General features: G+C 52.7%; 1 protein-coding gene across 25 annotated transcripts in view; it reads left to right on the top strand.

Moving 5' to 3' along the window:
- Window positions 1–204: 204 nt before the first annotated feature.
- The window catches only part of NRXN2 (neurexin 2), a 274,548-nt gene continuing 262,804 nt past the window's right edge, over window positions 205–11,948 (top strand). For all 25 annotated transcript variants that reach the window (XM_073351968.1, XM_073351963.1, XM_073351962.1 and 22 more), the window contains exon 1: window positions 205–370. The gene's annotated coding sequence lies outside the window, so the exon portion shown is untranslated. The remainder of the gene's footprint in view (window positions 371–11,948) is intronic.

Raw genomic sequence — 11,948 nt, 5'->3', positions numbered from 1 at the left:
CCTACCCTGGTGCATGGCGGCTGTGGGAGAAATCTGGCTCCCGGGGTGTGCTGGGAGGGGTTCCCCAGCCTCGGGCTGGATTAGCTCTGTGCATGCCCCCCACCGTGCCGAATTGGCTGCACAACCCCCACCCCACCCCCGCTGGGGAGGGAGGGGCAGCGGGGCGGCGCTGTAGCTGTGGTGCTGATGCTGCCATTCGAATTGGCAGGCGGATTGCGGGAGCAGCATCCAGCAGCATCTCTTGTTGCAAGGGAGCCAGGCAGGGAGGGGGGGCAGAAAGAAGAGGAGGAGGAGGAGGGTCCACCACCTTTCTATTGTCTCCTGCCTTCCTCTGCAGCAGCTGGACGTACAAGGCCCCCCCCCGGAGCAGGTACCGGGATGCTGCACCCATCACTGCCCTTGGGGGTGGGGGGCGATGGGAGGGGGTGGGGGTGGGGTACCGCTGCATCCATTTGCACTAGCCTCCCCCCCCACCCTTTGCAGCCGTAGCAACCGTGGGGGTTTCCATAGCGTTGCAAAGCAGCAAGGTGGTGGGGATGGATTGTGGGGGGCATCGCTGCAAGGGGATGGGGTGTGGTGGAGCTACAGCCGATCCATGCACATTGCACGGGGGTGGGGGGCACCCCCTTCTCACCCCGACATCTATTTTAAGCATCTATGTGTGGGGGCTGGGGGTTGCATTGCTGCTGACTCGGAGCTGGCAGAGGTGGCATTGGGGTGTGTGGATTGGGCAGCAGGGGAGTCATTGCTGCATTGGGGTGGGGGTGAGGGGATATCGGGGGGTGTAACGAGGCAAGCTGAGGACATTTTAGCTTTTGCTGCGCTGTCCAGTGGGGGTGGGGACCTGGCGAAATATGTTTTCCCTGGGTCTGTCTTTTATATATTTATTTTACACGGTGTGTGTGTGTGCGTGTGAACCTTATCTATAAGGTTGAGGTTATCTCTCTGAAGCAAGCAACTGGCATTTGGAGTTGATATCTTTGCATTAGGAGGAACGCTGGCGGATAGATCATCTGAAATGCTGAGTTAAAAAAATACATATTGCCCAGACGGAGGCAGGGAAGGAAGCAGTGTGAATATTAGCCGTATGTTGTTATTATTCTTTAATTCCATCATGGTTTGAAGAACAGCACTACTGCTGTGATTAGACTAGGATTAACATATTCGTAAATAGCAATATTCTGCTTCCAGATGGGTCTGGCTGAAGATTGGTGGTTGTTATTAAGGCTTCACGTTATTATTTAATATTAATGGGATGGTTTCATTCAGATTGGAGCAGATTGGGTCTTCCATGAAGTGTGCATCTTGTGTATGTTTTGTAGCGTTGTTTCTCACACACATACACAACACCCCAAAGCTTATGAAATTACACAGTGTGGGGTGGGGGGGTTGGCAGGGGAGATGACAGCACAATCTGACAAAATGTTGCCGGCATTGGCTCAAAGCTCTGAACCCCTCTGACCAGAGTTAACTGTAGCGTCTGTATCTTGAAATATTTTGACGTGGGATGGGGAGCAGTTCTCTTAGCAAAGTGGGGGTGGGAGGCTGTGTTGTGCCCTTTAAGGGGAGTTTGTCTGGAGAAAGAGAGAAGATTAATTATATTGGAAGGGAGCGGAGGGTTCCCAGCAGAAATGAAAGGCATCCTTGGAAACAAGTGGTGGTGTGTGAAGCCCTGTATAAAATAGGATTTTAAAGAAAATTAACCCCCCAACCATGGAAATAAGAGTCAGTTGCTAAGCTCCTGGCTTGCGTTTTCAGTAGGGTCTGTTAGTTAGCGCAGGCTAGCTGTTAGATATCTCCACTGGCATGTTGCAAACATTTATATTATTAATTTTGTGGGTTAGATTACTCCAGCCCAGCACCTTATCGCTTTTCCAACCCTCTGTCAGACACTATCGCAGCGTCAGGGGCAACGTACCGCTGCCTTTGGAAGAGGGAGGAATTTTTCCTAGATAAATCAAACAATAGCATCTTCGTTTCCGCGATTTTGTATGTGGCTGGCGCCCAAGGGCCTTTCTCCCACCAAAATAAATGAATGTTTGATTTCTACCCTGAAAATAAGCCCCTACCGAACAAGAGCACCCTATGGAGGGGGGTATCTACTCTACTCTAATGAATTTTATTAGGAAACCAACGGCAAATCTCCCAGTGTGAATGGCCCAATTCTGTTGTGTCTGCTCAGCCCAGAACTGGTCCGTCAGGGCGAGAGGGAATGATGAATACGGTTCTGAGGGAAATGCGTCTCAGTCTATCCGTCTCATGTAGCCATGTATTTACATCCCACACTTATTATGTCTCAGGTGTTTGGCTTTGATTTACAGACACCTGCCACGGTCTTTCGCCCCAGGGAACAGACTCCAGGATCGGATACAAATATGCAGCGAGTCTATTTTATAGCTGCCTTTTGATTCTGGCCTCAGCCACATGCCCAGCACTCACTTTGTGGGGGTGGAGGGGAATCCAAGCGGAGTTTTAGCGTGGCCCTTTGCCCACGTGAGCATTTCTCTCTGTCTGGATGCACAAGCCAGGTGTTGCAGCGTTGTTGTAGGTCAGTAGGTTTGTGCGACCCCCTGCAGCACCCAGGCCCTTTCTCCAGCATGTCTACTCGCTTGGGGGCTGGTTCTATCCTGCCAAATGATTTTTGGAGACAGGGCACTGGAAATATTAATCTGAAATCAAGTTGGGTGGATCCAGACCCACAGCCTCACCCCTTCTTGCCACACTGGGGTTGGACTGAGGCTCAACAGTCATGCAAAGAACAGGAGGGATGGAACCTGAGCCAGATGGAGCTTCCCCACACACCCCGTCCCACTGTCGGTGTTTTACACCCCAAATGCAGCCTGGCCTAGTGGCTGGAGCCCTGCTGTGGCACTCGGGATGCTAAGTCCTGCCCCGGGCCTGCTGGGTTACCTGGGGCAAGTCACTGCTCTTCCCGTGCCTCAGTTTCTCCACCTGTAGAAGGGAGATGATGACACAGGCCTGCTTTGGAGTGCGCTTGGAGATCTCTGGATGCAAAGAGCTGGGGGTGCTCTCAGTCTGGTGCCTATGGAGCCAAAGATTGGGTGGGCCAAGTGGGGTGGTTTCAATGTCACAGGGGGCATATCGGCACTGGCTTAAAACTGGATGAAGCTGGCTGCTGCTGGTCTCGAACCAATCCTGCCCCCCAACACTGATTTCTCAGGGCCTACGGGAGATTTCCAACCTGGATTCATAGACTGAAAGGCCAGGAAGGACCGTTAGATCTTCTCGTCTGCCCTGCTGTGCAACAGGCCAGAGAACCTGACCCCTGCACTGAGCTCAAGCCCTTGTGTTTATCTAAAGCAGTGATATTAGCCTTTCCAGACGACTGTTCTGCTTGCAGGAGTCTGATTTGTCTCACGTACCCCCAAGTTTCACCTCACTTAAAAATAACTTGCTCACCAAATCAGACATAAAAATACAAAAGCGTCACAGCTCACTGTTACTGAGAAACTGCTTCCTTTCGCATTTTGTCTGTATGAAATTTTAGTTTGCACTGACTTCGCTAGTATTTTTTGTGTAGCCTGTTGTAAAACTAGGCAGCTATCTAGATGAGTTGATGTACCCCTTGGAAGACCTCAGCGTACCCCCAAGGATACACGGACCCCTGGTTGAGAACCACTGGTCTAAAGCATCTTCCAGAAGGGCAGCCATCTAGCCTGGAGATGAGAACCTAACCCTGCCCTTGGGGGTTTGTTCAAGCGGTTAATCCCCCCTCCCTGTTAAAAACTGGAGCCTTGTTTTTAATTAGAACGTGTCTGGCTTTCTGCTTCCAGCCATTCTTGTGCTGCCTTCCTCGGCGTTACCGCCTTTACTTCAGCGTAGCCTAAGCCCATTCCCGACTAGCCTAAACGAAACGGAACTCCGCCTGGACTTCCAGGTGCGAACTGGTGTGCAATTGGGTGCAGACACCGTGCCTGTGAGACAGAGAAAAGAGCCTACTGAAGGGTTGAGTTCCCCTCCTCCCCGTCTCACAGTGAATAGTTGAGAAGGGTTCTCCTCGGAATATTTCACTCGAGGAGTTTTATCACTTCAGATAAAACAGCCCCACAAAAGCCCTGGAGAGCATTCTCCTTCTGTTGCTTTTCCTTATCGGCTCGCTACAACGTTCCACCCAGGAGTTCAACTTTCTTTAATTCACTCCAAATTCTGGCGTGTGTGCCTGCATGTTTATAAACCTGCGCGCTTGGCTATTGCTTTTTCCCCTTTTAAATTTCCTTCTGCTGCCCCTTTCCTCCAATTATAAAACAAAAGCTGGGGCTGTGACTAATTGATACATTTGAATGTTGCAACAGAAGGGAAGAAAACCTCTCCTTCCCCCACATCTTGTGCAATCTCTCTCCTTGTAGTTAGGGGGTTTGTCATTTCTTTATAATAATTTTCCTTTCTTTAAAGTGGTGGACGAGATAAATGTGACGGATAATTTCTTTCCCTGCAGCCAAAAGAAAAAAGAGCAAAAAAATAAATCCCACAGACCCTTTCTGGCCTTAATTCAATAGCTCCCCCCACCCCCACCCCCAAAGCACCAGATTGATTTAGAGTAGTTTGTGCAAACATGGATTTGCACCTGATTTTGCAAACTGGCTTAAAAAGTGATCCTTTATTTGTAAAAAAAAACAAAAACCCCAAACCCTCCCAGTTGTATGCAGCCTTGTAATCCAGAGTGATTGCTTTTCTGTGTGTAAGGCTTACTGCCAAAAAAAACCCTGTTATTTATATGAGAGTGGCATGCAGATGCTTTGACCAAGATTGGGGCCCTGTCATGCCAGGTGCTGCACAGACCCACGGTGAGAGACTGTCCCTGTCCCCAGGACCTCACAGTCTATTTAGATAAAGAGCGGGAAGGGAAACAGAGGCATGGAGAGGGACTTACCCAACATCGGTGGCAGAGCCGCGAATAGAACCCAGGAGTCCTGACTCCCAACCTCCCCTGCCCTAACCCATCAGACTCCAATCCCCTCCCAGAGCCAGGGCTTGAACCCCATCTTTGGAGTCCCCTCAGACCACTGACTTCAGGGGGTTCTGCAGAGCTGGGACTGGAGTTAATTTAATGAATTCCAGCTGATGCCCCAGCGAATGCCTGCTTCTGCCCTCATTCCCTGCAAAGGAGAGGGACCCAGCTCCTTTGATTCCCCAAGACTTTGGCAGAGTCACTTAAGGACCAATCTAGAGCTGTGCGACCATTTTTGCCCATGGGCATGGCACTGGCAGAGTGTGGGACCTGTCTGCTCCCATCCTGGTGGCTGAGGGGGCAGTAGGCATTGTGGGCAGGGCTGGGCAAATCATCCGAGGGTCCATCCTGTGGCTGCACCGATGGGAGAGTGGGGCTTGGGTATCTCGTGCCCTGGGTGTTCCAGACGGCATGGGGGGCTCTTGCAGGGCAGGCTGGCTGGATTGATGGGTGACTGCAGGGAGCTGCATTGGAGGTGCATGGGCTGCACTCTCAGCTCCGGCACCTCGTGGCAGGGGTGCGGAGGACAACATGTAGGTAGAACCCGACCCAACACCCAGTGTGGGAAGGGAGAATTGGCAACTGGAAAGGTATGAGGGAGATTTTGTTCCTGGATTTGTCTGACACTGGTGGAGCAATGCAGTGAGGAGGAAGGGCACTGCAAGGGGTGGGGTTATGGCACTGGAATGGCAGCTGACACTGGAAGGGCACTGCAAGGGGCATCATGGTACTGGAATGACATTGCAAGACGCCGGCTATTTCACTAGTGGAAACATTCATGAGGCTTTGGAACTGTCTCATCTGGAGGAGTATAATCTCCCTGGGATCTCTACTCTTACTGGAATATCACTACAGTGAAGATGCTACATCTGAAGGGGAGGTACCTGGAGTGCTGGAAAGGCATTGCAGTGTGTGTGTGTGTGTGTGGTATAATCCCCCATCATTGCAGTGGAACGGAGCTGCAGCGTGTGTGGGATTATAATCCCCTGGCATTGCAGTGGGCACTGGAATGGGGCTGCAGTGTGTGTGTGATTATAATCCCCTGGAGCATAGGAATTTTGTGTCACTTGAAGAGATAGGCCTGTCCCATGGGTGTATGCTGGGGGTGTGTGTGTGCAGTGGGGCAGAACAAAGCAGAAGGGGACTAGCAGAGACCCCAAGAATGGGTGAATACAAAGGATCACAGAGTATCTCCCTCCTCTGTCTGTCAGGGCTGAGCGTGGAGAAGCCAACATGGCCCCCTCAGATTCGCCTTGCCCAGCTAATGGGGGCGCAAATGCAGTGGCTCCTGCCCAGACCTGGGGTTAAAAGCGGCTGGTTAACATGGGTTTAAATCCCACCTTTGATCCTCGTGGGGTGAGTCCCTGGAGCTGTGACCCAAGGGGGTCAGAAGTCAGGATTTATTTTAAGTAATTCCCGCAAAAGCCACTTTTTAAGTCCTAGTCTGACCTCTGTAGAACCCAGGACTCCTCTCAGCCCACTCGACCCCACTTCCCTTCCCGAGCTGGGGATAGAACCCAGGCATCCTGACTCCTAGGTCTTTCTGCAATAACCCACTAGACCCCATTTCCCTCCCTGGAAGGTTTGGTGAAAAGGCATTCCCCACCCCCACACACTTTAACTTACTATCCTAGTGCTCAGTTGCGCACCGGGGGGCTGCTGTGGCAAAGTAACGTTACCCTTCCTGGTAAGTGTTAGGGGTCAGGGCCTTAGACTGTGACCTCTTGGGGGCAGTGCATGTCTCTTTACTTCCTATAACATCTGTGTAAGTTTACAGTGCTGTGTAAAGCCAGTGTGTTAAACAGCTCTCTGTAGAGGTGGCTGCATTTCAGCCCTGAGCAAGAGGTCCCTGTATAAACAGCCCCCATGCCCCACCACCCCAGATGTGGCTGCATCTCAGCGCTGGGTGGAGGACCCCTGAGTGGACAGGCGCCCTGCTGAACCCCAGAGGCAGCTGCATTTCAGCACCCAAATCCCAGTGTTGTTGGGAGCATGGAAGGCAACTGCAGCGGTGGTGAGACTGGATTGTGTTTGTGTGGAACAGAGGGGGAGGCCGAGTCGGGTGCTGTATCGGGGGCAGTTGTAGGGAGGAGTACAGGGGGGCCGTGTGCGTGTGCGGGGAATCCCCACTAATTCCATCTGCTGCCTGCAAGGGAGCAGTTGCTGGGCTCCGAGTGATTTCAAGGCGGTTAATTACACACGCTGCGTGGATGGAAGAGCTCCTGCTTGCTGCTCAGACACAGCTGACGCGCTGGCGGTTCTCCAGTAATGATTGCACGGGGCAGCTTGGCGATGGGGTGGGGAGCGGAGACTGGGTACACTCAGTGCCTAGCATGGGCCCACCCTGGGGGGACTAGGCATGCTCAGTGCCCAGGCTCTGTGGCTCCGGTCCTGTCAGGGTCACAGAGGAGGCCCAGCTGGTAAGCGAGCAGTGGTAAAGCATGCCCCTTCGTGTCACCCGCGGGTGCCCTTGCTATGCCCTCTCCGCCTCTCCCCTCAACAAGGGAAATTCACCACTCAAAAACTTGGTGACAGCAGCGAATGCAGAGCACCGCTGGTGCTTTCTCTGCCATCTCCCTGTCCCCGCTGGGACCCGAGGGCTGTGTGAAGGGGGCACCCGCACAGAGTGCCCTCGCCCTGACTCACATACTGGTCGGGGGCTGAGCCCGCAGCCTATGCTGCCTCTTTGCGGCTCCAGACCAGGCACTTGGGCTTAAGCTCCGTTCGCTCCTCCTTGCACTGGGACTTCCCTCTGCCCTAGTGCCTGCCCCAGGGGCTGCCTTTTGCGGCCCGAAGGACCCTATTCCCGGCCCAGCCACAGCCTGCTGGGTGACCCAGGACGAGTCACGGCCCCGCCGTGTGCCTCAGTTTTCCCCCCCGGTACAATGGGGATAATGAGGCTGACCTCCTTTGTAAAAACACTTCAAGATCCAGGGATGAAAGGTGCAGAGCTCGGGCTGATGACACCATCGTGGGGCCAGCGCACTGCGGGTGATAACACAGCACTGGGCAACGATGGGCACTGGGGACCAGCCTGGCTGCATCTCCTGCTGACCGCTGCTCCGGGTTGGTACAGTGACACGGCCCGAGCTCTAGTACTGTACAGAACTAACAGGCGGTCCCTGGCCCAAAGAGCCTGCAGTCTGAGGCCTGGCCTAGGCTACAAACGTCTGTGGCACAAGCGGGATCTCCGACCGTCAAGTCTGTGCCAGCAAAGACCCCTAGTGCAGAGGCAGCTAGGCTGGCAGAGCCAGGCTTTTACTGCTCCAGCTTGTTCCATGCAGGGGCTGGGGTACGCCACTGTGTGTTGGGCTAAGCTGGGTCCACGCTGGGAGGACTTTGCTGGTACCATACCAGGGCGGCGCTCCCGGCACGGGGCTTCTGGGGTGGACTTGGCCTAAGTGTAAGCTCAGAGCCAACAGGTGGAGACAGTTGGACAGGGCAGTGTGATGCAACAGGCCTGGCCAGCACCGACAGGCTGTGATCTCTGCACGCCAGCAGCCTCACTGTGGTCAAGTCTTGTGCAGCCACCGATGCCATGGGGAGCTCGGCCCCGGTGGGTGGGGCGGTGTGGCTGGAAGGCCTAGCGCAGGGAGGGGCAGGAGGGCGCAAAGCTGTTTGGGGCTGTGTCTGTACAGCCCCGGTGCAATAGGATCCTGGGCAATACCGCCATCAGGACACACGGAATTGTGCTGGACGAGGGCAAGGTGTGTCCCAGTTTTGCAGGGGCAGAGTTAAGGCTGTTGTGCAGCGTGGGTGGCATAACTCCTAACCCTCCCATAACCCAGGAAGTGGGTCTAGCCGCCCTCCATGCCCAATGGGGACCCTGACCTCTGTCAGGTGTGTGTATAGCTGTGCAGTGCCCAGAATGACAGGGGTCACAATCTCAGTTGAGGGGGTCTGTGCAGTCCCTGGCATGATGGGGGCCCCGATAGCAGTCACAGGAGCCTGTGTGGTGCCTGGTCTGACAGGGACCCCGATCTTGGTCGGGACTGTGCAGTGCCTGAATCTTGATCAGGGTCTGTGCAGCACCTGGCACAATGGAGGCCCGATCTCGGTTGGAGTCCACGCAGAACTTGGTGGGATGGGCCCCCCAATTCCTGCTGTGGCTTGTAGGCGCTACCATCAAGCGGGAAGCAGTTAAGCCATGCCTCCTTTTTCTCGCCCTGAGGGCTGATCTGGGCTGATCTCATTACCCTGAAGGCCTGCCTGTCTGATCTGCAATTGCTGCGGGAACTCAGGGCTGGATTTTAAGGCCTTTTGTTAAGAATGTATGTACTCCACCCCGATACCCTCCACTCTGCTCCCATACGTCTGCGCTAACCAGTGATATTTTATTTATTCCTGATCCCAGCAGGACAAGCTAAGCCCTAATCTGAGCTGACTGCTGCTGAATTATTGAGAGAGCATCGTGTGTGTAAATATAAAAACAGGCATCTTGGGAAAGCGTAGGGGACAATTTCCTGGCGCAAGTGCTAGAGGAGCCAACTAGGGGGGGCGCTTTTCTTGACCTGCTGCTCACAAACCGGGTAGAATTAGTGGGGGAAGCAAAAGTGAATGGGAATCTGGGAGGCAGTGACCATGAGTTGGTTGAGTTCAGGATTCTGACGCAGGGAAGAAAGGTAAGCAGCAGGATACGGACCCTGGACTTCAGGAAAGCAGACTTCGACTCCCTCAGGGAACGGATGGCCAGGATCCCCTGGGGGACTAACTTGAAGGGGAAAGGAGTCCAGGAGAGCTGGCTGTATTTCAAGGAATCCCTGTTGAGTTTACAGGGACAAACCATCCCGATGAGTCGAAAGAATAGTAAATATGGCAGGCGACCAGCTTGGCTTAATGGTGAAATCCTAGCGGATCTTAAACATAAAAAAGAAGCTTACAAGAAGTGGAAGGTTGGACATATGACCAGGGAAGAGTATAAAAATATTGCTCGGGCATGTAGGAATGATATCAGGAGGGCCAAATCGCACCTGGAGCTGCAGCTAACAAGAGATGTCAAGAGTAACAAGAAGGGTTTCTTCAGGTATGTTGGCAACAAGAAGAAAGCCAAGGAAAGTGTGGGCCCCTTAATGAATGAGGGAGGCAACCTAGTGACAGAGGATGTGGAAAAAGCTAATGTACTCAATGCCTTTTTTGCCTCTGTTTTCACTAACAAGGTCAGCTCCCAGACTGCTGCGCTGGGCATCACAAAATGGGGAAGAGATGGCCAGCCCTCTGTGGAGATAGAGGTGGTTAGGGACTATTTAGAAAAGCTGGATGTGCACAAGTCCATGGGGCCGGACGAGTTGCATCCGAGAGTGCTGAAGGAATTGGCGGCTGTGATTGCAGAGCCATTGGCCATTATCTTTGAAAACTCATGGCGAACGGGGGAAGTCCCGGATGACTGGAAAAAGGCTAATGTAGTGCCAATCTTTAAAAAAGGGAAGAAGGAGGATCCAGGGAACTACAGGCCAGTCAGCCTCACCTCAGTCCCTGGAAAAATCATGGAGCAGGTCCTCAAAGAATCAATCCTGAAGCACTTGCATGAGAGGAAAGTGATCAGGAACAGCCAGCATGGATTCACCAAGGGAAGGTCATGCCTGACTAATCTAATTGCCTTTTATGATGAGATTACTGGTTCTGTGGATGAAGGGAAAGCAGTGGATATATTGTTTCTTGACTTTGGGAAAGCTTTTGACACGGTCTCCCACAGTATTCTTGTCAGCAAGTTAAGGAAGTATTGGCTGGATGAATGCACTATAAGGTGGGTAGAAAGCTGGCTAGAGTGTCGGGCTCAACAGGTAGTGATCAATGGCTCCATGTCTAGTTGGCAGCCGGTATCAAGTGGAGTGCTCCAGGGGTCAGTCCTGGGGCCGGTTTTGTTCAATATCTTCATAAATGATCTGGAGGATGGTGTGGATTGCACTCTCAGCAAATTTGCGGATGATACTAAACTGGGAGGAGTGGTAGATACACTGGAGGGGAGGGATAGGATACAGAAGGACCTAGACAAATTGGAGGATTGGGCCAAAAGAAATCTGATGAGGTTCAATAAGGATAAGTGCAGGGTCCTGCACTTAGGACGGAAGAATCCAATGCACCGCTACAGACTAGGGACCGAATGGCTAGGCAGCAGTTCTGCAGAAAAGGACCTAGGGGTGACAGTGGACGAGAAGCTGGATATGAGTCAGCAGTGTGCCCTTGTTGCCAAGAAGGCCAATGGCATTTTGGGATGTATAAGTAGGGGCATAGCGAGCAGATCGAGGGACGTGATCGTTCCCCTCTATTCGACATTGGTGAGGCCTCATCTAGAGTACTGTGTCCAGTTTTGGGCCCCACACTACAAGAAGGATGTGGATAAATTGGAGAGAGTCCAGCGAAGGGCAACAAAAATGATTAGGGGTCTAGAACACATGACTTATGAGGAGAGGCTGAGGGAACTGGGATTGTTTAGTCTGCAGAAGAGAAGAATGAGGGGGGATTTGATAGCTGCTTTCAACTACCTGAAAGGGGGTTCCAAAGAGGATGGCTCTAGACTGTTCTCAATGGTAGCAGATGACAGAACGAGGAGTAATGGTCTCAAGTTGCAGTGGGGGAGGTTTAGATTGGATATTAGGAAAAACTTTTTCACTAAGAGGGTGGTGAAACACTGGAATACGTTACCTAGGGAGGTGGTAGAATCTCCTTCCTTAGAGGTTTTTAAGGTCAGGCTTGACAAAGCCCTGGCTGGGATGATTTAACTGGGAATTGGTCCTGCTTCGAGCAGGGGGTTGGACTAGATGACCTTCAGGGGTCCCTTCCAACCCTGATATTCTATGATTCTATGATCTTTCCCCTTCCATGCCCAGGAGCTGGCCGGACAGCGCGGGGTGTGTGTTGGGGGACGCCTTGCTTTGGGCCTTTTATAAGGGCATAAGAGAAGAAGAATTGTTTTAAAGGCAGCATGGCACAGCAGGGTAGGCAGGGGTGTAGGGTGCAGGACTCCTGGGTTCTATTCCTG

This window comes from Lepidochelys kempii, chromosome 7 (assembly GCF_965140265.1).
Source record: "Lepidochelys kempii isolate rLepKem1 chromosome 7, rLepKem1.hap2, whole genome shotgun sequence".
NCBI classification, from domain to species: domain Eukaryota; kingdom Metazoa; phylum Chordata; order Testudines; family Cheloniidae; genus Lepidochelys; species Lepidochelys kempii.
Note: the sequence above shows the minus strand (reverse complement) of the source record. Positions and strands in the feature narration are given on the sequence as shown.